The sequence below is a fragment of the Saccopteryx leptura genome, chromosome 3 (genome assembly GCF_036850995.1).
Source record: "Saccopteryx leptura isolate mSacLep1 chromosome 3, mSacLep1_pri_phased_curated, whole genome shotgun sequence".
NCBI classification, from domain to species: domain Eukaryota; kingdom Metazoa; phylum Chordata; class Mammalia; order Chiroptera; family Emballonuridae; genus Saccopteryx; species Saccopteryx leptura.
The window spans coordinates 240,714,416-240,737,816 of NC_089505.1; the positions used below are offsets into that span (position 1 = coordinate 240,714,416).

Sequence of the window (23,401 nt, forward strand, 5' to 3'; positions counted from 1 at the left end):
TAGTGGTTGTACTACTTTAATTTCTCACTAACAGTGTATGAGTGTTCCTTTTTCTCCACAGCCTCTCCAACACTTGATATTACTGTCTTGTTGATAATAGCTAATCTATTTTTTTTTAAATAAATTTTTATTAATGGTAATGAGATGACATTAATAAATCAGGGTACATATATTCAAAGAAAACATGTCTAGGTTATTTTGTCATTAAATTATGTTGCATACCCCTCACCCAAAGTCAGATTGTCCTCCACCACCCTCTATCTAGTTCTCTGTGCCCCTCCCCCTCCCCCTAACTCTCTCCCTCCCTCCCTCCCATGTCCTCCCTCCCCCCACCCCTGGTAACCACCACACTCTTGTCCATGTCTCTTCGTCTCGTTTTTATGTTCCACCAATGTATGGAATCATATAGTTCTTGTTTTTTTCTGATTTACTTATTTCACTCCATATAATGTTATCAAGTTCCCACCATTTTGCTGTAAATGATCTGATGTCATCATTTCTTATGGCTGAGTAGTATTCCATAGTGTATATGTGCCACATCTTCTTTATCCAGTCTTCTATTGAAAGGCTTTTTGGTTGTTTCCATGTCTTGGCCACTGTGAACAATGCTGCAATGAACATGGGGCTACATGTGTCTTCACGTATCAATGTTTCTGAGGTTTTGGGGTACATATCCAGTAGAGGAATTGCTGGGTCATAAGGTAGTTCTATTTGCAGTTTTTTGAGGAACCACCATACTTTCCTCCATAATGGTTGTACTACTTTACAGTCCCACCAACAGTGAATGAGGGTTCCTTTTTCTCCACAGCCTCTCCAACATTTGCTATTACCCGTCTTGTTGATAATAGCTAATCTAACAGGGGTGAGGTGGTATCTCATTGTAGTTTTGATTTGCATTTCTCTAATAACTAATGAATCTGAGCATCTTTTCATATATCTGTTGGCCATTTGTATCTCTTCCTGGGAGAAGTGTCTGTTCATGTCCTCTTCCCATTTTTTTATTGGATTGTTTGTTTGTTTGTTGTTGAGTTTTATGAGTTCTTTGTAAATTTTGGATATTAGGCCCTTATCTGAGCTGTTGTTTGAAAATATCATTTCCCATTTAGTTGGCTGTCTGTTTATTTTGATATCAGTTTCTCTTGCTGAGCAAAAACTTTTTATTCTGATGTAGTCCCATTCATTTATCTTTGCCTTCACTTCTCTTGCCATTGGAGTCAAGTTCATAAAATAATCTTTAAAACCCAGGTCCATGAGTTTAGTACCTATGTCTTCTTCTATGTACTTTATTGTTTCAGGTCTTATATTTAGGTCTTTGATCCATTTTGAATTAATTTTAGTACACGGGGACAGGCTGTAGTCGAGTTTCATTCTTTTGCATGTGGCTTTCCAGTTTTCCCAACACCATTTGTTGAAGAGGCTTTCTTTTCTCCATTGTGTGTTGTTAGCCCCTTTATCAAAGATTATTTGACCATATATATGTGGTTTTATTTCTGGGCTTTCTATTCTGTTCCATTGGTCTGAGTGTCTATTTTTCTGCCAATACCATGCTGTTTTGATTATCGTGGCCCTATAGTTTAAAGTCAGGTATTGTAATGCCCCCAGCTTCATTCTTTTTCCTTAGGATTGTTTTGCCTATTCTGGGTTTTTTATAGTTCCATATAAATCTGATGATTTTTTGTTCCATTTCTTTAAAAAATCTCATAGGAATTTTGATGGGAATTGCATTAAATTTGTATATTGCTTTGGGTAATATGGCCATTTTGATTATATTTATTCTTCCTATCCAAAAACAAGGAATATTTTTCCATCTCATTGTATCTTTTTCGATTTCCCTTAACAATGCTTTGTAATTTTCATTATAAAGGTCCTTTACATTCTTTGTTATGTTTATTCCTAGGTATTTTATTTTTTTTGTTGCAATCGTGAAGGGGATTATTTTTTTGAGTTCGTTTTCTAATATTTCATTGTTGGCATATAGAAAGGCTATGGACTTTTGTATGTTAATTTTGTATCCTGCGACCTTACTGTATTGGTTTATTGTTTCTAATAATCTTTTTGTGGAGTCCTTCGGGTTTTCGATGTATAGGATCATATCATCAGCAAAAAGTGATACCTTTACTTCTTCTTTTCCGATATGGATGCCTTTTATTTCTTTGTCTTGTCTGATTGCTCTGGCCAGAACTTCTAGCACCACGTTAAATAAGAGTGGAGAGAGTGGACAACCCTGTCTTGTTCCTGATTTAAGGTAGAAAGTCCTCAGTTTTATGCCGTTTAATATGATGTTGGCTGATGGTTTATCATATATGGCCTTTATCATGTTGAGATATTTTCCTTCTATACCCATTTTGTTGAGAGTCTTAAACATAAAATTGTGTTGTATTTTATCAAAAGCCTTTTCTGCATCTATTGATAAGATCATGTGGTTTTTGTTCTTTGTTTTGTTGATGTGGTGTATTACGTTAACTGTTTTGCGTATGTTGAACCATCCTTGAGATTCTGGGATGAATCCCACTTGATCATGATGTATTATTTTTTTAATATGTTGTTGTATTCGGTTTGCCAGTATTTTGTTTAGTATTTTAGCATCTGTATTCATTAGAGATATTGGTCTGTAGTTTTCTTTCTTTGTGCCATCCTTGCCAGGTTTTGGTATGAGGGTTATGTTGGCCTCATAAAATGTGTTTGGAAGTATTGCTTCTTCTTCAATTTTTTGGAAGACTTTGAGTAGAATAGGAACCAAGTCTTCTTTGAATGTTTGATAGAATTCACTAGTATAACCGTCTGGGCCTGGACTTTTATTTTTGGGGAGGTTTTTAATAGTTTTTTCTATTTCCTCCCTGCTGATTGGTCTGTTTAGGCTTTCTGCTTCTTCATGACTCAGTCTAGGAAGGTTGTATTGTTCTAGGAATTTATCCATTTCTTCTAGATTGTTGTATTTGGTGGCATATAATTTTTCATAGTATTCTACAATAATTCTTTGTATATCAATGATGTCTGTGGTGATCTCTCCTCTTTCATTTTGGATTTTATTTATTTGAGTCCTGTGCCTTTTTTCCTTGATGAGTCTTGCCAAGGGTTTGTCAATTTTGTTGATCTTTTCAAAGAACCAGCTCCTTGTTTTATTGATTTTTTCTATAGTTTTTCTGTTCTCTATTTCATTTATTTCTGATCTGATTTTTATTATCTCCTTTCTTCGTCTGGTTTTGGGTTGTCTTTGTTCTTCTTTTTCTAGTTCCTTAAGGTGTGAAGTTAAGTGGTTTACTTCGGCTCTCTCTTGTTTGTTCATATAGGCCTGAAGTGATATGAACTTTCCTCTTATTACTGCTTTTGCTGCATCCCAGAGATTCTGATATGTCGTATTTTCATTTTCATTTGTCTGTATATATCTTTTGATCTCTGCGCTTATTTCTTCTTTGACCCATTCATTTTTTAGAAGTATGTTGTTTAGTTTCCACATTTTTGTGGGTTTTTCCCCCTCTTTTTTGCAGTTGAATTCTAGTTTCAAGGCTTTATGATCAGAGAATATGCTTGGTACAATTTCAATTTTTCTAAATTTGCTGATATTGTCTTTGTGGCCCAACATATGGTCAATTCTTGAGAATGTTCCATGTACACTAGAGAAAAATGTATACTCTGTCGCCTTGGGATGAAGTGTCCTGTAGATGTCTATCATATCCAGGTGTTCTAGTATTTCGTTTAAGGCCACTATATCTTTATTGATTCTCTGTTTGGATGACCGATCTAGAGCCGTCAGCGGAGTATTGAGGTCTCCAAGTATGATTGTATTTTTGTCAGTTTTTGTTTTAAGGTCAATAAGTAGCTGTCTTATATATTTTGGTGCTCCTTCGTTTGGTGCATATATATTAAGGATTGTTATGTCTTCTTGATTCAACTTCCCCTTAATCATTATGAAATGACCATTTTTGTCTCTGAGTACTTTTTCTGTCTTGTAGTCAGCATTATTAGATATGAGTATTGCTACACCTGCTTTTTTTGGGGTGTTGTTTGCTTGGAGTATTGTTTTCCAGCCTTTCACTTTGAATTTGTTTTTATCCTTGTTGCTTAGATGTGTTTCTTGTAGGCAGCATATAGTTGGATTTTCTTTTTTAATCCATTCTGCTACTCTGTGTCTTTTTATTGGTAAGTTTAATCCATTTACATTTAGTGTAGTTATTGACACTTGTGGGTTCCCTACTGCCATTTTATAAATTGCTTTCTGTTAGTTTTGTATCTTGTTTGATTCTTCTCTTTTGTTTTTCTATCATTTGTTTTTGTTTGTTTGTGTTCCATACTTCTTTCCTCTGTTGCTACCTTTTTTAAGTCAAGTGTTTTTGTGGTGGTTTTTTCAAGGGTGGTTACCATTAAGTAATGAAAAGGGTACCTACCATATTCATTGTAGTACCCTATCTTATGAGTATTTCTGCACTTCATCGTCCTTTGCTACTGTTAATCTCCATCCTTTCCCCCCCTTTTTTCCTTTGTTGTCACAGTTTAAGTTTGGTTTTATTGTGTTCTTGGTGGAGCTGTTACTTGTGGTGTTGTTTTCTTTTGTTCTTTGAATCTGGTTGGAAAACCCCCTTTAGTATTTCCTGGAGTGGGGGCTTTCTCGTGATAAATTCTCTCATCTTTTCTGTATTTGTGAATGTTTTTATATCTCCTTCATACTTGAAGGATAGCTTTGATGGGTATAGTATTCTTGGCTGAAAGTTCCTCTCTTTCAGGGCTTTAAATATTGGGGTCCACTCTCTTCTAGCTTGTAGAGTTTCTGCTGAGAAATCTGATGATAATCTAATAGGCCTTCCTTTATATGTTGTACTCTTCTTTTTCCTGGCTGCCTTGAGAATTTTTTCTTTGTCATTGGTTTGTGACATCTTTATTATGATGTGCCTTGGAGTGGGTTTGTTGGGGTTAAGAGAACTCGGTGTTCTGTTTGCTTCTTGAATTTGAGGCTTTAGTTCTTTCCACAGGCTTGGGAAGTTCTCATCTATTATTTGTTTGAGTATATTCTCCATTCCATTTTCTTTCTCTTCTCCCTCTGATATACCTATTATTCTTATGTTATTCTTTCTGATGGAGTCAGACAATTCCTGTAGGGCTTTCTCATTTTTTATTATTTTTAAGTCTCTTTCTTCTTCTCTCTGTTGTGCCTCAAGTTGTTTGTCTTCTATTTCACTAATCCTATCTTAAATCTGGGCTGTTCTGCTAGCTAAGCTTGTTACCTCGTTTTTCAGCTCGTGAATTGAGTTTTTCATTTCTGTTTGATTTGTTTTTATAGTTTCAATTTCCTTGGTAATATATTCTTTGTGTTCATTGAGTTGTTTTCTGATCTCCCTAAATTGCCTTTCTGTGTTTTCTTGTATATCTCTGAGTATTTTTAAGATTTCTATTTTAAATTCTCTGTCATTTATCTCCAAGGCTTCCAATATGTTAAGTCTTTTCTCCATAGATTTTTCCACATCTATTTGTGTTACCTCTCTTTCTTTTGTATCCATAATATTCGATTTCCTCTTTCTTATTGGCATCTGAGGGTGGTCTTGTTGATAGCACTAATTAGAATTAATAAAGAGTAAAAAAAAAAATGTAAAACACATCACAAAAAAACAAAACAGTAATAATTTATTTCCCCCTTTTTTCTTTCTTCTCTTTCCCTCCTCTCCCCTCCTCAGGGAAATATCGTGATAACTTGTGAATTATATTATGCTAAATGGAACAAAAACTGCCTATAATGGAGGGCCTGATTTGGGGTGAAGAGTTCAAGGGGCAAAAAAAGGGAGTAGGGACCTACTAAATGCAAAAAAAAATAAAAAAATTAAAAAAGGAAGAAAATCTTAGACAAGCATAAGATGATTTGCTTGTAAGTGATGGTCGACTAAGAGATATAATGAGAGGGATAAGAGGGAACCAGAAAAAAGGAGGGAAAAAAAGGAATAATAAAGAAGAAAAAAATAAAAATAATAAGTAAAAATCTGTTGTATTAAGTGGAGCGAAGACTAAATACAATGGAGACCTTGGGTTGGGAGGAATGCTAGTGAGTTAAAAAGCAATGTAAAAAGTACCCAAAATGCCACAAAAATAAACAAAAAACAAGAAAAAAACAAAAACAAAAGCAAAAAAGAAAAATAAAGCCAAAAAAACCCCTTGAGTCCCAAATTAACTAATTTGTTCGTGATTGAGGATTAAATGGGAGGAAAGTAAAACGAGAAAAGAAAAAACGAATAGAAAGGAAAAAACAAGAAAAAGAGAAAAATGAAGGAAGAAAAAAAAAGGAAGAGAAAAAAACAAAATAAAGCAAAACAAAAAAAAAAAACAAAAGAGGAGAGAGTGAGAGTTAAGTGTTTTGGAGTATAACCTTAAAGGAAGGTGAGGATGAAGAAGAGAAATAAAATGTAACACTCATGGGTAGTGTAGTTCAAGAAAAGGGAAGCATAAGATGGGCAGAGAATAGAAGGACCGAGGTGGAGGAAATAGAAATAATAATAATAAAGGCAATAAGATAGAAGAAACAAACAACAACAAAAAAAAAATTAGTGGAACAAGTTGTAAAGTCTGTGGATTTTTCTTGATTTTGAGAGGTTAACTTCTTCCTTTTTCTTTTCTCTCCCTTTTCCTGGTCGGCAACTCTGTACCCCAGGCTCTGCCCCTGTGTCACACTTAAGTAGGGATTTGCAGTTGATGGGATTCTATGGCAATGTCATATAATTGGCTTTAGTCTTGCTGGTAGTCAAGGCTTGTTGGCGTTTGCAGGGTCCAATGATGAGAGAGTTTGCTTTCCTGGAGTCTCTCTCCTAGTCCCCCCTTCCTGAATTAGCAGCCTGGTGATCCAGCTATAAGGCTGCAACTGCTTCTTCCTGGGGAGTAAGAGGCTCAAACAGCTGGGGAATCCCCACTCTATCCCCACTCAGTGCAAGGCTTTGGGAAAGGCTCTGGCAGTCAGAGCCTCCAGTGTAATCAGGCAGGCAGGAGTGGGAGTCAATTGTTGTCAAGGTGACTGTTTAGCACCTAGCATTCAGTTGGACCACTCAACCCAGGCTTTCCACACTTTGTAGCCTGTTTTGGCTGGGAAGAAGAGGCACTAGTCTCTGCTTGCGACTAGTGTAGTATAGATCTTATTATCTGCCAAGTCCCTCTTGTTAGCGTTTATCCCTGACTATGGAGGCTCTATCAATCAGAAGTTGCCCCCGCCCCTTTAGCGAGAGGCACTAAAAAATATCACGCCTCTTGTCTTGGATCGCTGAACTGAGAGAGATCTTATCAATTAGAACCTGTGGGTGCGCAGATTTCATGGGTTAAGCTAATTTCAGTGATTGGGTCCGCAGCTGTGCTCCCAAAGGTATTTCAGGCTGCCTGAGCACCCCTCCCCCAACGCTTGATTGTTAGCTTGAATGGCTGGGTGAGGTGCCCCACCCACAGAGAGAATCTCCCAAGTAGGGGAGACCACCTTGGCGCCTCTCCCGCTCGCCCCGCTGCTGGCGGCTGGGGTGCACTGGGCGCAGGATAATGGGGCACCCTGGGTGTGCGGGCCAGTAGGGCGCTCTGGGAGCGTGGATTGCCCAGGGCACGCACGCGAATGGGGTGCTCCGGGCACCAGTGGCTGGGGTCTCTCACTCGCAGTGCTCGGGCCGCTGGGAACGTTAGCGGTGCTTGCTCTGCAACCGGACCAGGCGCGCGCCGGCGGCTGCTCGCCGCTCCCAAGTGTGGGCGGTACTCGCTCTGCAACCGGACAGGGCGCACACCGGAGGCTGCTCGCCGCTCCCGAGTGTGGGCGGTGCTCGCTCTGCAACCGGACCCGGCGCGCGCTGGCGGCTGCTCGCCGCTCCCGAGTGTGGGCGGTGCTCGCTCTGCAACCAGACCCGGCGCGCGCTGGCGGCTGCTCGCCGCTCCCGAGTGTGGGCGGTGCTCGCTCTGCAACCGGACCGGGCGCGCGCCGGCGGCTGCTCGTTGCTCCCGAGTGTGGGCCGACTCACCACAGGCGCACTCCCACCACAGCTCCTGAGTGTGGGCGGTACTCGCTCTGCAACCGGACCGGGCACGCGCCAGCGGCTGCTCGCCGCTCCCGAGTGTGGGCTGACTCACCACAGGCGCACTCCCTCCACGGCTTGAATGAACGTCCCTGCGGTAGCTTTCTCTACACCCTCCTTTCTCAGATTCAAGTGATAACAGTCCTTTCGCTTTCAGTTTGTGTGGAACTCTGGAATGCTCTGAGGATAAATTTTTCTGTTTCTAGTTGATAAATTTGTTGTGATTTTGGGGAGATGTCGGACGCGCTGCTCACGGTGCCATTTCTGTGACGTCACTCCGATAATAGCTAATCTAGTAGGTGTGAGTGGTATCTCATTGTATTGAATAGTTTTGATTTGCATTTCTCTAATAGCTAATGAAGATGAGCATCTTTTCATATATCTGTTGGCCATTTGTATTTCTTCCTGGGAGAAGTGTCTGTTCATGTCCTCTTCCCATTTTTTTATTGGATTGTTTGCTCTTTGTTGTTGAGTTTTGTGAGTTCTTTGTATATTTTGGATATTAGGCCCTTATCTGTGCTGTTGTTTGAAAATATCATCTCCCATTTAGTTGGCTGTTTGTTTTGTTGTCAGTTTCTCTTTCTGTGCAAAAGCTTCTTAGTCTGATGTAGTCCCATTCATTTATCTTTGCCTTCACTTCCCTGGCCTTTGGAGTCAAATTCATAAAATGCTCTTTATGGCCAAGGTCCATGAGTTTAGTACCTATGTTTTCTTCTATGTAATTCATTGTTTCAGGTCTTATATTTAGGTCTTTGATCCACTTTGAATTAATTTTAGTACAAGGAGACAAACTGTAGTCAAGTTTCATTCTTTTGAACATGGCTCTTCAGTTTTCCCAGCACCATTTATTGAAGAGGCTTTTTTATTTTTGTTTTGTGTTGTTGGCCCCTTTATCAAAGATTATTTGACCATATATATGTGGTTTTATTTCTGGGCTCTCTATTCTGTTCCATTCGTCTGAGTGTCTATTTTTCTTCCAATACCATACTGTTTTGATTATTGTGGCCCTATAATATAATTTGAAGTCAGGTATTGTAATGACCCAGTTTTGTTCTATTTTCTTTGGATTACTTTGGCTATTTGGGGCTTTTTATAGTTCCATATAAACCTCATGGTTTTTTGTTCCATTTCTTTAAAAAATGACATGAAATTTTGATGGGAATTGCATTAATTTTGTATATCGCTTTGGGTAATATGGTCATTTTAACTGTATTTATTCTTCCTATCCAAGAACAAGAAATATTTTTCCATTTTTTTGTATCTTTTTCAATTTCCCTAAAAAATGTTTTGTAGTTTTCATTATATAAGTTCTTTACATTCTTTGTTATATTTATTCCTAGGTATATTATTTCTTTTGTTGCAATTGTAAAACAGATTTTTCTTTTTAGTTTCTTTTCTAATGTTTCATTATTGACATATAGGAAGGCAATCGACTTCTGTATATTAATTTTGTATCCTACAACCTTACTGTATTGGTTTATTGTTTCTAATAGTCTTTGTGGAGTCTTTGGGGTTTTCTATACACTGGATCATATCACCTGCAAAAAGTGAAACCTTTACTTCTTCTTTTGCAATATGAATGCCTTTTATTTCTTTCTCTTGTCTGATTGCTCTGGCTAGAACCTCAGCATTATGTTGAATGAGTGTGGAGAGAGTGGACAGCCTTGTCTTGTTCCTGATCTTAGAGAAAAAGTCCTCAGTTTCTTGCCATTTAATATGATGCTAGCTGATGGTTTGTCGTAAATGGCTTTTATTATACTGAGATATTTTCCTTCTATTTCCATTTTGTTGAGTGTTTTAAAGACAAAATTATATATTTTATCAAATGCCTTTTTGCATTTTTGATAGATCATATGGTTTTTGTTCTCATTTGTTCTATAGTTTCCCTTTCATTGCTCAACCTTCTCTTGATTTATTTACCATAATGCATAATTATATCCTAAAATATATTTTTCCCATTTTTTCAAAAGAAAATATACTTAAAACAGAGCAACAGATTTTAATGATATTTGAGAAATTTTGTGACATGAAATATAAGTCAATTAACTGTATTTTTTTTTTTTGGTTCTTCAAATGGTATATACTCCCTGTGTTTACTGGGTCTTTTTTTTTTTTGTATTTTTCTGAGGTTGGAAACAGGGAGGCAGTCACACAGACTCCCGATGTGCCCAACCGGGATCCACCTGGCATGCCCACCAGGGGGCAATGCTCTGCCCATCTGGGGCATTGCTCTGTTGCAACCAGAGCCATTCTAGCACCTGAGGCAGAGTCCATAGAGCCATCCTCAGCGCCCGGGCCAACTTTGCTCCAATGGAGCCTTGGCTGCGGGAGGGAAAGAGAGAGACAGAAAGGAAGGAGAGGGGGAGGGGTGGAGAAGCAGATGGGCACTTCTCCTGTGTGCCCTGGCTGGGAATCGAACCCAGGACTCCTGCATGCCAGGCCGATGCTCTACCACTGAGCCAACCGGCCAGTACCTATGTTTACTGGGTCTTAGTATACACTGTGTTCTTTTTTTCAGGTTAACTCCTAATCTTTCAGAATGCATAAGTGTCATCATTTTATGGGAATCCTCTTTGATATCCTTGACTTGGTCCATCCTTCCTATCCATTGTTATTATGTCACTGTATGCTTAAAAAATGTCTAGCACACAGTAAGTGCTCAGTATTTAATAAATAAAGAAAATATAAATACAGGGGATCCTTCGGTATTGGCACCGTTCTGTTCCTCTGACAGTGACGTGAGCCAAATCATGTTGTAAGTCGAAACACACTCTAGCCTAACACAAATGAAACATTTGTGCTTTTCACAGTCCAAAATAGCAAAGGTAAGAATACCAGGGACACCAACTTCTTCACTTATCTGTCCCAATACTGCATATTCTTCCACAGCACAACCAAACTATTTTGATCACATAGTCTGTAAGTATGACACTAATGGTGTAAGCAGAAACACTCACATGTTGTTTTTTTAAAGTTTTTATGGGAGTGAGCATCATAAACTTGAAACATCGAATGCTGAGATTGTTGTAACCTAAGGACAGCCTGTGAATTCATTCAAGAGACTTGAACATTTTATAAAACACAAATAATAATATTGATTAAAATTAAATTCAAATTTTATTTGAAAATGACAGACAGATTTACAAAAGTCTATACTGCTTTCTATGGCCATGTGCTCAGCAGATACTGTGTAGCCCATAGCACCTTCTTGTAACAATCTATATCAGGGGTCCCCAAACTTTTTACAGAGGGGGCCAGTTCACTGTCCCTCAGACCGTTGGAGGGCTGGACTATAAAAATCTATGAACAAATCCCTATACACACTGCACATATCTTATTTTAAAGTAAAAAAAACAAAACGGGAACAAATACAGTATTTAAAATAAAGAACAAGTAAATTTAAATCAACAAACTGATAAGTATTTCATTGGGAACTATGGGCCTGCTTTTGGCTAATGAAATGGTCAATGTCTGGTTCCATATTTGTCACTGCTAGCCATATCAAGTGATATGATGAGCTTCCAGAGCCGTGAGGCGTGCGTCCTGCGTCACCGGAAGTAGTACTGTACGTGAGTGACGCCGTGCTTTGTGGTACCGCCACAAACAGTACTCCAGGATCCTGTGCTCCTCTCACTGACCACCAATGAAAGAGGTGCCCCTTCCAGAAGTGTGGCGGGGGGCAGATAAATGGCTTCAGGGGGCCGCATGTGGCCCGTGGGCCGTAGTTTGGGGACCCCTGATCTATATGCTGTGAATCACCAAAATACCTCTAGGAGCCTCAATTTCAACATAACCCAAATGGAGTGTGTATCTCAATATCCCCTTCCTTCCCTATAAGGCCAGTGGCTGTCACTATGGCCATGCAGGTTCACACTACAGTAAAAGAACTGTGGAGCCAGAAAATGGTCAGTCATTTCATTTATTAGAGTCTTGAAATGGTGGATGAGCATACAGGGAGGGAAGATCACTTCCCTTTCTCCCATCTAAGGACCCCATCAGTCTCAGCTGTCCTCAACCAAACATGCATCTCAGCGCTCCCATTCCCCTCACCACTCCTTCTCTCCCTTTTTGAATGTACTAGCCAAAACAGACTAGGGGAAAAAAACCTTCTCCAGCAAACAATCCCCCTTCTCCATGGAGGCAGGCAATCTGCAAACTGCAATTTGCAATCTGCTGCCCTAAGCGAAAGCATCTGCAGGCTTCCATAGACTATACACACATGGTGCTTCCCCAGTACAAGTGAGCAAACGTAAAAAACACTTACTATAAATTGTTTGCCCAACATTGCCAAACTGTTGTCTAGCTTCATAAATGACACCATTTTATGACCTCCTTCCTGATCACATTTTGTTTGACTCATTCTGCTTACCACCATGCTTTGTTCTTTCTACTCTGCAGTCTCACTGCTACTGCCTTTGTTCAGGTCACTAAAGTCATCTGCTTTGTAGCTTTCATCACTGTCTGGTTTGTTATGTGTAAGGCAAGTAGATCCTTGATTACTTTATAACAAAAATATGTATGATCTATGCTTTTATTTTTTTTCAGATAAAATTTTAAAAACATGTCATATGTATTAGAACTTTCTGTGGAACTAGAGGGCTGCTACTCAGAATATACCCTTGTGCCCTTTACCTTTCTGTGTCCATGAGACAATTGATCTTTTTAGTTTCTAGCAAGAACAACAAAGTACCATTGGGTTTCTAGTTACTTTTTCCATGATCTCCTTTTTTTCAAGTACTGTGCCTGTTTTCAAGATGAAGTATCTTCCCAGGCAAACATATCCCTCTGCTATGAGAGAAATTTCTGGATTACTGTTATATGACTGACTGCTCATAAACCTTGAAATTCAATGAAAACAGTGTTAATAAATAATTCCTTAGCTATTATAGGTAAAAGAAGTAATAATAAGTGTTGAAGAGGTGATGTAGAAGAAGAATCATCATACACTGCTGATAGAAATGTAAATTGTTATAACTACTATAAAAAAACAATATGGAGGCTCCTCAAAAAATTATAAATAAAGAGACCATATGACCCAGTAATTTGTCAGTTGATATATACCTGATGATGTTGATAGCATTTATTTCTAAAGACATATGTACTCCTGTGATCATTGTAGACTTATTCACAGTGCCAAGACATGAAAACAACAGAAGTGTTGCTTGATGTATGATTGGATAAAGATGATGTGGTACATAAATACAATGAAATACTACACACTCATGAGAAAAATAAATAAAATACTTTTATTTGCAATAACACAGATGGATCTTGAGAATAGTATGCTAAGTGAAAGAAGTCAGATGGAAAAAGTCAAAAGCATAAGATTTCATGCATATGTGTAATATAAATATGAAAGTAGCAAATGAACAAAGAAAAATATACAGCAAACAGCATGGTGGTTCCCAGAGGGAAAAAAGGGCAAGGTGAAGTAAAAATGGGTAAAGAATGTCAAATACATGCTGATGTAACATAAGAAGATATGGCTACATACATTGCAAAACACAGAGAAAGTATTATAGAACTGTACACATGAAAACTATATAATTTTACTAAACCATTTTATCCCCATAAGTTTAATATAATTTTGAAAATAAATAATTATTTAATTATCATACTTTGTATGTTTCATTTTTATTTATAATATTTATAAACATCACTTTTTATTGTATTATTTTACATTTTAAAAAATATATTTTATTGATTTAAGAAAGAGAAGGGAAAGAGCAAGACAAAGACAGAAATATTAATCTGTTCCTGTATGTGCCCTGACCAGAGATCAAAATGGCAACCTCTGCATTTTGCTACAAAACTAACCAACAGAGCTATCTGACCAGGGCTTTGCAATATTTTTTTTTTGCATGATATTAGGGCTGTGGATTTTGAGGAATTTTTCTGTTGTCTTTTCAAAGGACTTCTTTAAGGTTCCTCTTCAAAATAGAATCCCTTCATTGTTTTTCTAGAATGAAGATGAATGTATTCATCATTTAAAAATACATATTTAAAATATTGCACATTTTCGAGATAAAGAAAAGGCCAGTGCTCTCCACCACCATGACTAAATTAAGTCTCCTATAAAAGTCATAATTTAACATTTCTCTGAAAATCTTTACTTTATATTGTTCTCTTGTGGTCAATAATATATGATTCGATATAAAACTTATTTATCTTCCTTTATTTTCCTGTTTCCCAGGGAATTAAATAATATGGAATAAAATTCTTTGACTATTAACTTCTTTCTGAAATATTAATCAAATGCACTAAATTTCCTAGTGCATTAAAACTATTATTTAGGGATAACTATATATTTTTTAGATAAATTTTTAAACTTTCATTCATGGCGAGGACATTGGTCAATAAAGTTATATTTATTTCAAGTATACAATTCTATAATAAATCTTCGGTGCATTCCATTATGTTTCATGACCTAAAGTCTGGTCTCTTTCAGTCTCCATATATTTGACCCCCTTTACCTTCTTCAACCTCCCTTTATTCCCCTTTCCCTATGATAACCGCTATGCTGTTGTCTGTGACTGTTTGTTTTCTTTGTTTGCTTGTTGCTTTTTGTTTTCTATCCCACTTATTATTTTGGGGGGAAACTCCATACTGTTTCCATAGTGACTGTACCAATTTACATTTTTATGAGCAGTAGATGAACCTTTTTTCTTTACAGCCTCTCCAACACTTGTTATTTTTTATCTGTTTTTTTAACAGCCATTCTAACAGGTGTGAGGTGGTAGCTCTGTGGTTTGATTTGCATTTCTCCTGTAGCTAGTGAAATTGAGCATCTTTTTATGTATCTGCTGGCCATTTAAGTCTTCTTGAGAAAAGTGTCTTTTAAAGTCTTCTGCCCATTTTTAAAATTAGACTTTTTGTTTTCTGTTGTGTTGTTGAGTTGTAAGAGTTCAATGTATATTTAGATATTAGCCCTTAATCAGACATTTTGTTTGCACATATCTTCTAAGTTTTTTTGGTTACCTTTTGTCATGTTTATGGTTCTTTATGTTGTGCAGAAACGTTTAAGTTTTGTGCACTCCATTCATTTATAAATATAAATTTATATTAGTACTTACTGCATTTTTCAAGTTAATGTTTGGTTTTACTTAGATTATTAGTTTCATAATGGAGTTAGTTATATGGCATATTCTTTGATTTTTTGAGTATTCCAAATAGAGTTATTTGGTCCTCACAAGAGGATGATAATTTCACTGAACTAAAAATATTAACATTATTTCATTACCTTAGATTCTGACATTTTTTCCCGCAGCATTGAACATGGGTGTATAAAACCAGCATCTTAGAGTCAGAAACAATGAATGACATTGAGTCTAAACTTTTTAAAATAACTTGAAGCATGATTCTGTGAGTACTTTATATTATAAAAGTAGAGGTTGTGGGTTGATATTTTTTGTTTTGTTTTGTTTTTTTCTTAAGAAATTGTTTCTGAGCTCAACCAGGCAGTGGAGCAGTGGATAGAGCATCAGAGTGGGATATAGCGGACCCAGGTTCAAAACCCCGAGTCCGCCAGCTGGAGTGCAGAGTCAACTGGTTTGAGCAACACTCACCAGCTTGAGCCTAAGGATTGAGCAAGGAGACTCTTGGTCTGCTCTAGCCCCTCAGACAAGCACATATGAGAAATAATTAATGAACAACTAAGGTGCAGCAATGAAGAATTGATGTTTCTGAATTTTTTCCCTTCCTGTCTGTCTGTCCCTATCAGTCTGTCACAAACACCCAAAAAAAGAAATTCTCTCTGAAATCTTAATGTCTGACATAAATTTTGCAACCAGGTGGGCTCTGATTAAATGTTAGTTGAATGTGTTCATGAAAACCAAGTGTAGTATTTAAACTGCCTGCAGGCTGCTACAGTAAATATCAATGTAAAGAATAACACAGTTGTAAAGACTCAACATAGTTATTATTTCTCCCATGAACACCCCAGTCCCAGGAGTGCCTCCTATAAAATACTTCTCTACTTAAACACATCAAGGAGACACCAGTGCTCCCAGTACATGGACTGTGAAGGGAAAGCTGCATGACTGCTCCTCATACCCAGGGACCTGGAGACACACTCAACTCATTTAGGGTAGAGTGGGAGCCCAAGGCCCAGTGCATCCCCTAGAGACCCACTCATACAACATTAATGAAAATCTGTCTACTTACCAACTCATCACTTCTGGGTTAAGAATTCTTTTGGATCCTTAACAGCAAGAGTAGGTCTGACTAGAGAAAATGAGCAAAAGGGTATTTTTCTGAGATTACCTGATAATCAGTATTGCCACTGCTGCTGCTTCTTCACTGTGGGTTATGGAGATTTGCCTGTGAATTATATAGCTACATTCAAAGTGACTATTTTCTTCTGACAATGATTTTAGGAAGAGCAGGATATGAAGACAGAGAATAGTCTGAGGGGACAGGAGGAACAGGCAAGGCAATGAGAAGAGTCTGAGGGGACAGGAGGAACAGGCAAGGCAATGAGAAGAGTGGCAGTAGACTCCAGAGAAATAATGGGTAAGTAGAAAAATACAGAGAAGATCAAGAAAAGGGAAAAAGGAAGGCCAGGAAGCACATCATAGGAGGTGAAAACCACAGAGGGATCCGGAGTGAGGACACTACTGAAAAGGCCACAGGGCACTACTGAGGACCTTCGGTTACTTCTTTTTATAGAAATGGACATTGAGAATCCAAGTGTGGGCTTGAGTTTTCCAAGGCCAAGAGGTACTACATTTCCCAGGCAGACCACAGACTGCAGACATGGTTATCAAGCCACAACTTCTTTTATACATGTTGGTGCAATGGGGCAGTTAGGAGGCAGACAAAAGTAAAAAGAAATTCTGGAAGCCAGACAGGGAAGAGATGGAGGGAAAATGAGAGACCCTGTGGGAGGCTCATGGCTGAGGGAGGCAGTCAGGTTCTTCCCACACAGAAGTGAGCAGAGGGAGAGTTTGTTTGTGTTTGTGGAAAGGGATGTTACGGAAAAGTTTAAAAGGGTTTTGAGGGGAAGATGTTTTCTGAGTTCTGAGGACAACTTGTTCTGCTGAGGCAGTCTTTATCAAGCAGAGCTTTAATGCTCCTGCTTCTGACCCTGCTCTTCCAAGGAATTCTCTGACATGAACCTAGCACAGTTGATGAGAAGAACCCAGGTGGAAACATACTTGTGGTTGGGCAAAGCAGAGCATAAAAATGTTGTAGAGACTATCTCTAGGCAGAGAGTAATGCTCCTACTGGGCACATTTAGAATCTGCATGGCAAGCGAATGCGAAACACCATCTTTTTTTTTCTGTTTTTTTTTTTGTATTTTTCTGAAGTTGGAAACGGGGAGGCAGTCAGACAGACTCCCGCATGCTCCTGACCAGGATCCACCCGGCACGCCCACCAGGGGGAGATGCTCTGCCCATCTGAAGCGTCGCTCTGCTGCAACCAGAGCCATTCTAGCGCCTGAGGCAGAGGCCATAGAGCCATCCTCAGTGCCCGGGCCAACCCTGCTCCAATGGAGCCTTGGCTGCGGGAGGGGAAGAGAGAGACAGAGAGGAAGGAGAGTGGGAGGGGTGGAGAAGCAGATGGGCACTTCTCCTGTGGCCGGGAATCAAACCCCGGACTCCTGCATGCCATGACAATGCTCTACCACTGAGCCAACCGGCCAGGGCTCCAAGCACCATCTTTGACGCCAGTCTGTTTCTCTTTCTTATTTTGGGGAAAAGAAGCTATATTTGGGGTAGATGATATGGGAATACATGTGTATGGAAATTTGTAAGTATTACCATTACTCTTTTCCTACATGGGCCCCTCATCTTCTCTCCATTGTCACTTCTCTGTCTTTCAGCTACTCAAGTATCAGCACACAGAGGGCTGAGGGTGGCTGGGTGAGCTGCAGACTCATTCCTGGGACAGTGTTTCAAGCACTATCTGCCTTCTGTAGCCCTAGTCCCAGGGTAATTTTAGCAAGGAAGAATTGAAGAACTTTCCAGTGTTACTGCTGTTGTATATGCATAGTTTCCCTTAGAAAGTGCAGGCATTTTCCAATCAGTTTCAGTTTGGATGTGAGTTTGCTTTTCAAGGTTGATATTTACCTGAAAGCTCTGACCAGGGAAAATGATGTATGGACTGTGACCATTATTCAATCTTCTGCTTACCTTGGCTAAACTCTTTCTTCTTTGCTTCACCTCTTACTACTATTCCCACTCTACCCCTTCCCCACCACATACAAAGAACGATTTATATGTATATATCTTCACACTCCTGATTATATCCTTGTATTCTGGCTCCTTGTTATAGTGTTTCCTTATGTTCTCTCTCCCATTCTTGATCTCAGACTCAGCCTTTCCCAACCGAGACATGCCCTCCTTTCTCCCTGATCTAACTGTTCACCTGACCTAGGCAATACCCAATCAGTCTCGAGGGAGCTCTTCTTGACCAGCTGCTGCCTTTCTAAGAGTATTCCCATCTAGCTTTTTCAAATTAATTATTTCAATAATCCTTTATTATTTTCACATACTCATCCCACAGATTTCTTCTTGCTTTTTCTTCCAAAATCTAGTCTTCAATGTCGTTCAAAGAATATGTTTCTTTCCTTGAATTCCTCTACTTTCTATTGTTGATGTTTCCTCCCTACTATTTTTTCCATATTGACTCTCTCTTCCTTGACCAACCCCCGATCCCTTTGATATCCAGGTATTAGGCAGCTTTAGAGTGCATTCCCAGGAAGGCCCCAGAGAGTTTTTTAAATGCGGCATATCAAAGATCAGATTTCTTGAGTTTCCAAGGAAATTCCTGGAAGCCGTCTCCAGGAGCTGGTAGTCAAGATCAGAATGTCTGTAATGTGCTTAACTGATACAGCATTGTTAAAGTTCTGATTGGCCTTTTCAGTGACATTCTCAGGCCCTCAATTCTCGTCTGTCCTCCTGCAAGGAGGGAAGTCAGACCTGGAACAAAAAGGTGAACCCAACCTCCTCTCCCCTCACAGCCTCAGTGCTTCACTCTTGTATTTGAGTTTTTTCTCTTTATCATCCCTTTGAGACACAGAATAAGAGGGTTGAAGGTGAGTGTGGGTTCAGGTGTTCTAAGGTACCTGAATCACAAGCTCTGGCTTGAGATACCTAAACTCCACTTCTTCTCATCTCTTTCCAGTGAAGCCACAGGCTTGGGTGACCAAAGGCTCCAGTCCTGGTCCTGGCCGTCTGCTGCTGTTGTGGTCTCTGGCTTTCATCTGAAACCTATGTGGGTGATGTGGATGCTGGGTCAACAGGAGCAGTGGAGCACTTGACAAGGTTAAGTCCTGCCAAATGCTGAAGGGATGTGGAATCTTCAAGTAACCCAGAATGTGGCAACTGTAGAGGCAGCTGGTCTGACTTGCCGAATGAAACACAGCAGCCTGGGAAGCCATGATATAATTATCCACTGGGGTAAGAAAGAATGAGGGCCCCCTTAGGAAATGATAATCTTCCCATAATTCCAGGGCTAATGAATGAGCAGCTGGAGAATGGATAGGACTGCTATGCACAGGAGGATAAAAGTGGGAGAATACAAATCATAAGGAAGTGTAAAGATTCAAAGCAGTTATATTTCAAGAAAATAGAGAAAGAGGATTAGAGGTAATAAAGAAAAATAAAAGGAGACACAATGTGTAGAAAGAATTAAAATGAGGGCTCTAGAAAATGCAGAAAAAAACTCCTGTAAGGTCCCAACTCTGTGAAATGAGAGGCATTAACTGAGGTAAGATAAAGTGTATTTCATAGATTGACATTATTTAGTCCCCAATCAGAAGGACATTCTATCCCTTTGATACTGATCTGTTTGGCTGTAACATTTACCCTGGTTATTCTGGGTTTTGTGGACTTATGGTTTAAACAGCACAGGTGAAACTTTTCTTGTTTTGTTTCTTCAACCTTTTTTTTTTTTTTTTTTTTTTCCCATTTTTCTGAAGCTGGAAACAGGGAGAGACAGTCAGACAGACTCCCGCATGCGCCCGACCGGGATCCACCCGGCACGCCCACCAGGGGCGGTGCTCTGCCCCCCAGGGGGCGATGCTCTGCCCATCCTGGGCGTCGCCATATTGCGACCAGAGCCACTCTAGCGCCTGAGGCAGAGGCCACAGAGCCATGCCCAGCGCCCGTGCCATCTTTGCTCCAATGGAGCCTTGGCTGCAGGAGGGAAAGAGAGAGACAGAGAAGAAAGCGCGGCGGAGGGGTGGAGAAGCAAATGGGCGCTTCTCCTATGTGCCCTGGCCGGGAATCGAACCCGGGTCCTCCGCACGCTAGGCCGACGCTCTACCGCTGAGCCAACCGGCCAGGGCTCTTCAACCTTTTATCCACTTATTTTTTTCTCCTCTATTGTTCTTTTTCTCTCTGATTTCCTGTCCTTGAGATCAAAATCCTCTTCTTCTCCCTCAGTTCAAATCAGAATATCTGCTCTCCCCTTTCCCCAAACCCTGCCTCTCCTGTTGAAGGAACACCCAGGAACGCAGGAGATCAGGAAACCACCTGTGCTTTGCACAGAAATCATGGGTCAAAAACAAATTGTTGAAGAAATCGTAAATGAGCCTGATCCAACTCTGCTGATACATGTTTAACCTTATCCATAAAAATATGGGCTGCTTTTTCTTGAACATGGTTCATACCAATAAACAAAGCATGATTTTGTTAAAATAGTTTTCTGACCGAGATTCTGACTTATTTGGAAACCACTTACCCCCCACCCCCGATCTTTGACATCTCTTTTCTGAGGGCACCTGTTTGTTGATGCTTCAAACTCTATTTCACATTCCTATTTCTGAATCTTCCCTGGAAATTTCCCTAAATGACTCAATTGAAATCACAAAATAAATACTATATGATCTCACTCTTATGTGGATTCTAATGAACAAAGTAAACCAATGAAGAAAATAGAAGTAACTCATAGATACAAAGAACAGAGTAATAGCTGTCAGAGGGGAGAAGTTTGGGGGGCTGGTAAAATGATGAAGGGATTAAGCAGAGAAAAATGCACACAGACACAGAAAACATTAAGGTGATTACCAGAATAGATGGAAAGGAGGGTGGTGGAGGCAGTAAAGGGGTCAGGGGGGAATAAATGTGATGAAAAGAGATCTGACACACAATAAAATATACAGATGTGTATTATTGAATTGTACACTTGAAACCTATATAATTTTTAACCAATGTCACTCCAATAAATTTAATTTTAAAAAATTCTGTAGGGAAAAAATGAAATCTTTTTTGTACTTCCAAAATTTGAACGATCTTCCTAAGTGCATTAATATTTTCATACTCTGAACAATCGTTATTTAAGTACTTACTCTATTTTTTTGTCTCCATTTTTTGAAAGCAGAATTTAGATATTGTATTTGTATCCATGACCAAAAGCCTAACCTGAATTCAGGGCCTGTTTGATGAGCAAGTGACTTGTGCGATTGTTGCCATCTTTAAGTTTTTAATAATCTTCAAGCAAGGGATATTGCGTTTTCATTTTGTACTGATCCCACAACTTATATAGCTGGTTCTGCCTGAATGTGATATTTCCCATACATGCTGATTTATGAGACTTAATTTGGCATGGTGAGCACACATTGCAAAATAGAGAGAACATATTATAGAATTGTACATGTGAAACCTATATAACTTTATTAACCAATGTTATCCCAATAAATAAAATATAATTTTAAAAATTAAAAATAAACAATTATTTAGTTATCATACCTTTATATTTTCCTTTACATTTCTGGTATTTGCAAACATCTTATACTTCTATTATATTTCTTTCATGTGAATTTCAGGTTATGTATGTTCTGGCATTTTATCTGCTTTTATTTATTTATTTATTTATTTTGTAACAGGGACAGAAAGAGAGAGACAAAAAGAAGGACAGATAGGAACAGACAGGAAGGGAGAGAGACGAGAAACATCAACTCTTCATTGTGCACCTTAGTTGTTCATTATTGCTTGTCATACGTGCTCTGACCCTGGGGCTACAGCAGAGAAAGTAATCCCTTGCACAAACCAGCGACCTTAGCCTCAAGCCAGCGACCTTGGGCTTCAAGTCAGCAATGTTTGGGCTCAAGCCAACTACCATGGTGTCATGTCTATGATCCTATGCTCAAACCAGGAAACCTGTGCTCAAGCTGGTAAACCTGCACTTAAGCCAGTGGACCTCAGGGTTTTGAACCTGGATCCTCTGCATCCCAGTTTGAAACACTATCCACTCTACCACCAGGATCTGTTGTTTTTATGAAGGACTTCTTTAAGGATTCTCTTCACAGTTGAATCATTTTATTGTTTTCTAGAATGTAACAAAAGCATTCATCTTTTAAAATAAATATTTTTAAAACATTTTCAGTGTTTTTGAGATAAAGAAAAGGCTCTTATGTGCTCTTCCATTGTGACAAAATCAAGTCTGCTATAAAAATCATAATTTTATGAAATTCTGATGAAAACTATTTTATATTATTTTCATATGGTCAATAAGCTATGATTTCATGTAAACATTATTTATCTTCCTTTTTTTCTGAATCCCCAGGGAATTAGGTAATATGAAATTCAATTCTTTGATTATTAACTTCCTCTTATAATATTAATCAAATGTATTAAATTTTACATGTTTATTTAAACAATTATTTAGGGTTAATTATAGATATTTTAAATAAATTTTAAAAATTACATTTATTGAGGTGACAATGGTTAATTATATTATATCAGTTTCAAGTGTACAATTCTATATAAATCATTTGTATATTAGCTTTGTGTGCCCATGACCTGAAGTCTAGTCTCTTTCCATCACCATGTATTTGACTCCCTTTACCCTCTTCAACCTCCTCTTATTCCCCTTCCCCTCAGATAACCAGCCTACTGTTGTCTGTGACTATGTGTTTGTTTTGTTTGTTTCTTGTTTTCTGTTTCCTATTCCACATATTTTTGGAGGAAAGTCCATACATTTTTCTTTATATTCTCTTCAACACTTGTTATTTCTTATCTTGTTGGTAACAGCCATTCTAAACAAGTATAAGGTGGTAGCTCTGTAGTTTAATTAGCATTTCTCATGTAGCTAGTTAAGTTGAGCATCTTTTCATGTATCTGTTGGCCATTTGTACGTCTTATTGAGAAAAGTGTCTTTTCAGGTCTTCTGCCCATTTCTAAAATCAAACTTTTTGGTTTTTGTTGTGTTGTTGAGCTGTTAAGTGCTTCATATATTCAGATATTAGCCACTTTTTGGAGATTATGTTTTCACATATCTTTTAATTTTTTGTTTGTTGCTTTTTTTCTGTTGATTTCTTTTCCACTGTACAGAAACCTTTCAGTTGATGTTATACATTTATTTATAAAAGTAAATTTATATTAGTAATCACTGTATTATTTAGGTTAATTTTTGGTTTCATTCAGATCATTAGTTTC

The 23,401-nt window shown here is 38.6% G+C and overlaps 1 pseudogene; it reads left to right on the forward strand.

Annotated features, from left to right (window-relative positions):
- The window catches only part of LOC136398456 (T-cell surface glycoprotein CD1b-3-like), a 30,228-nt pseudogene extending 10,351 nt beyond the window's left edge, over nucleotides 1-19,877 (forward strand).
- Nucleotides 19,878-23,401: the final 3,524 nt, after the last annotated feature.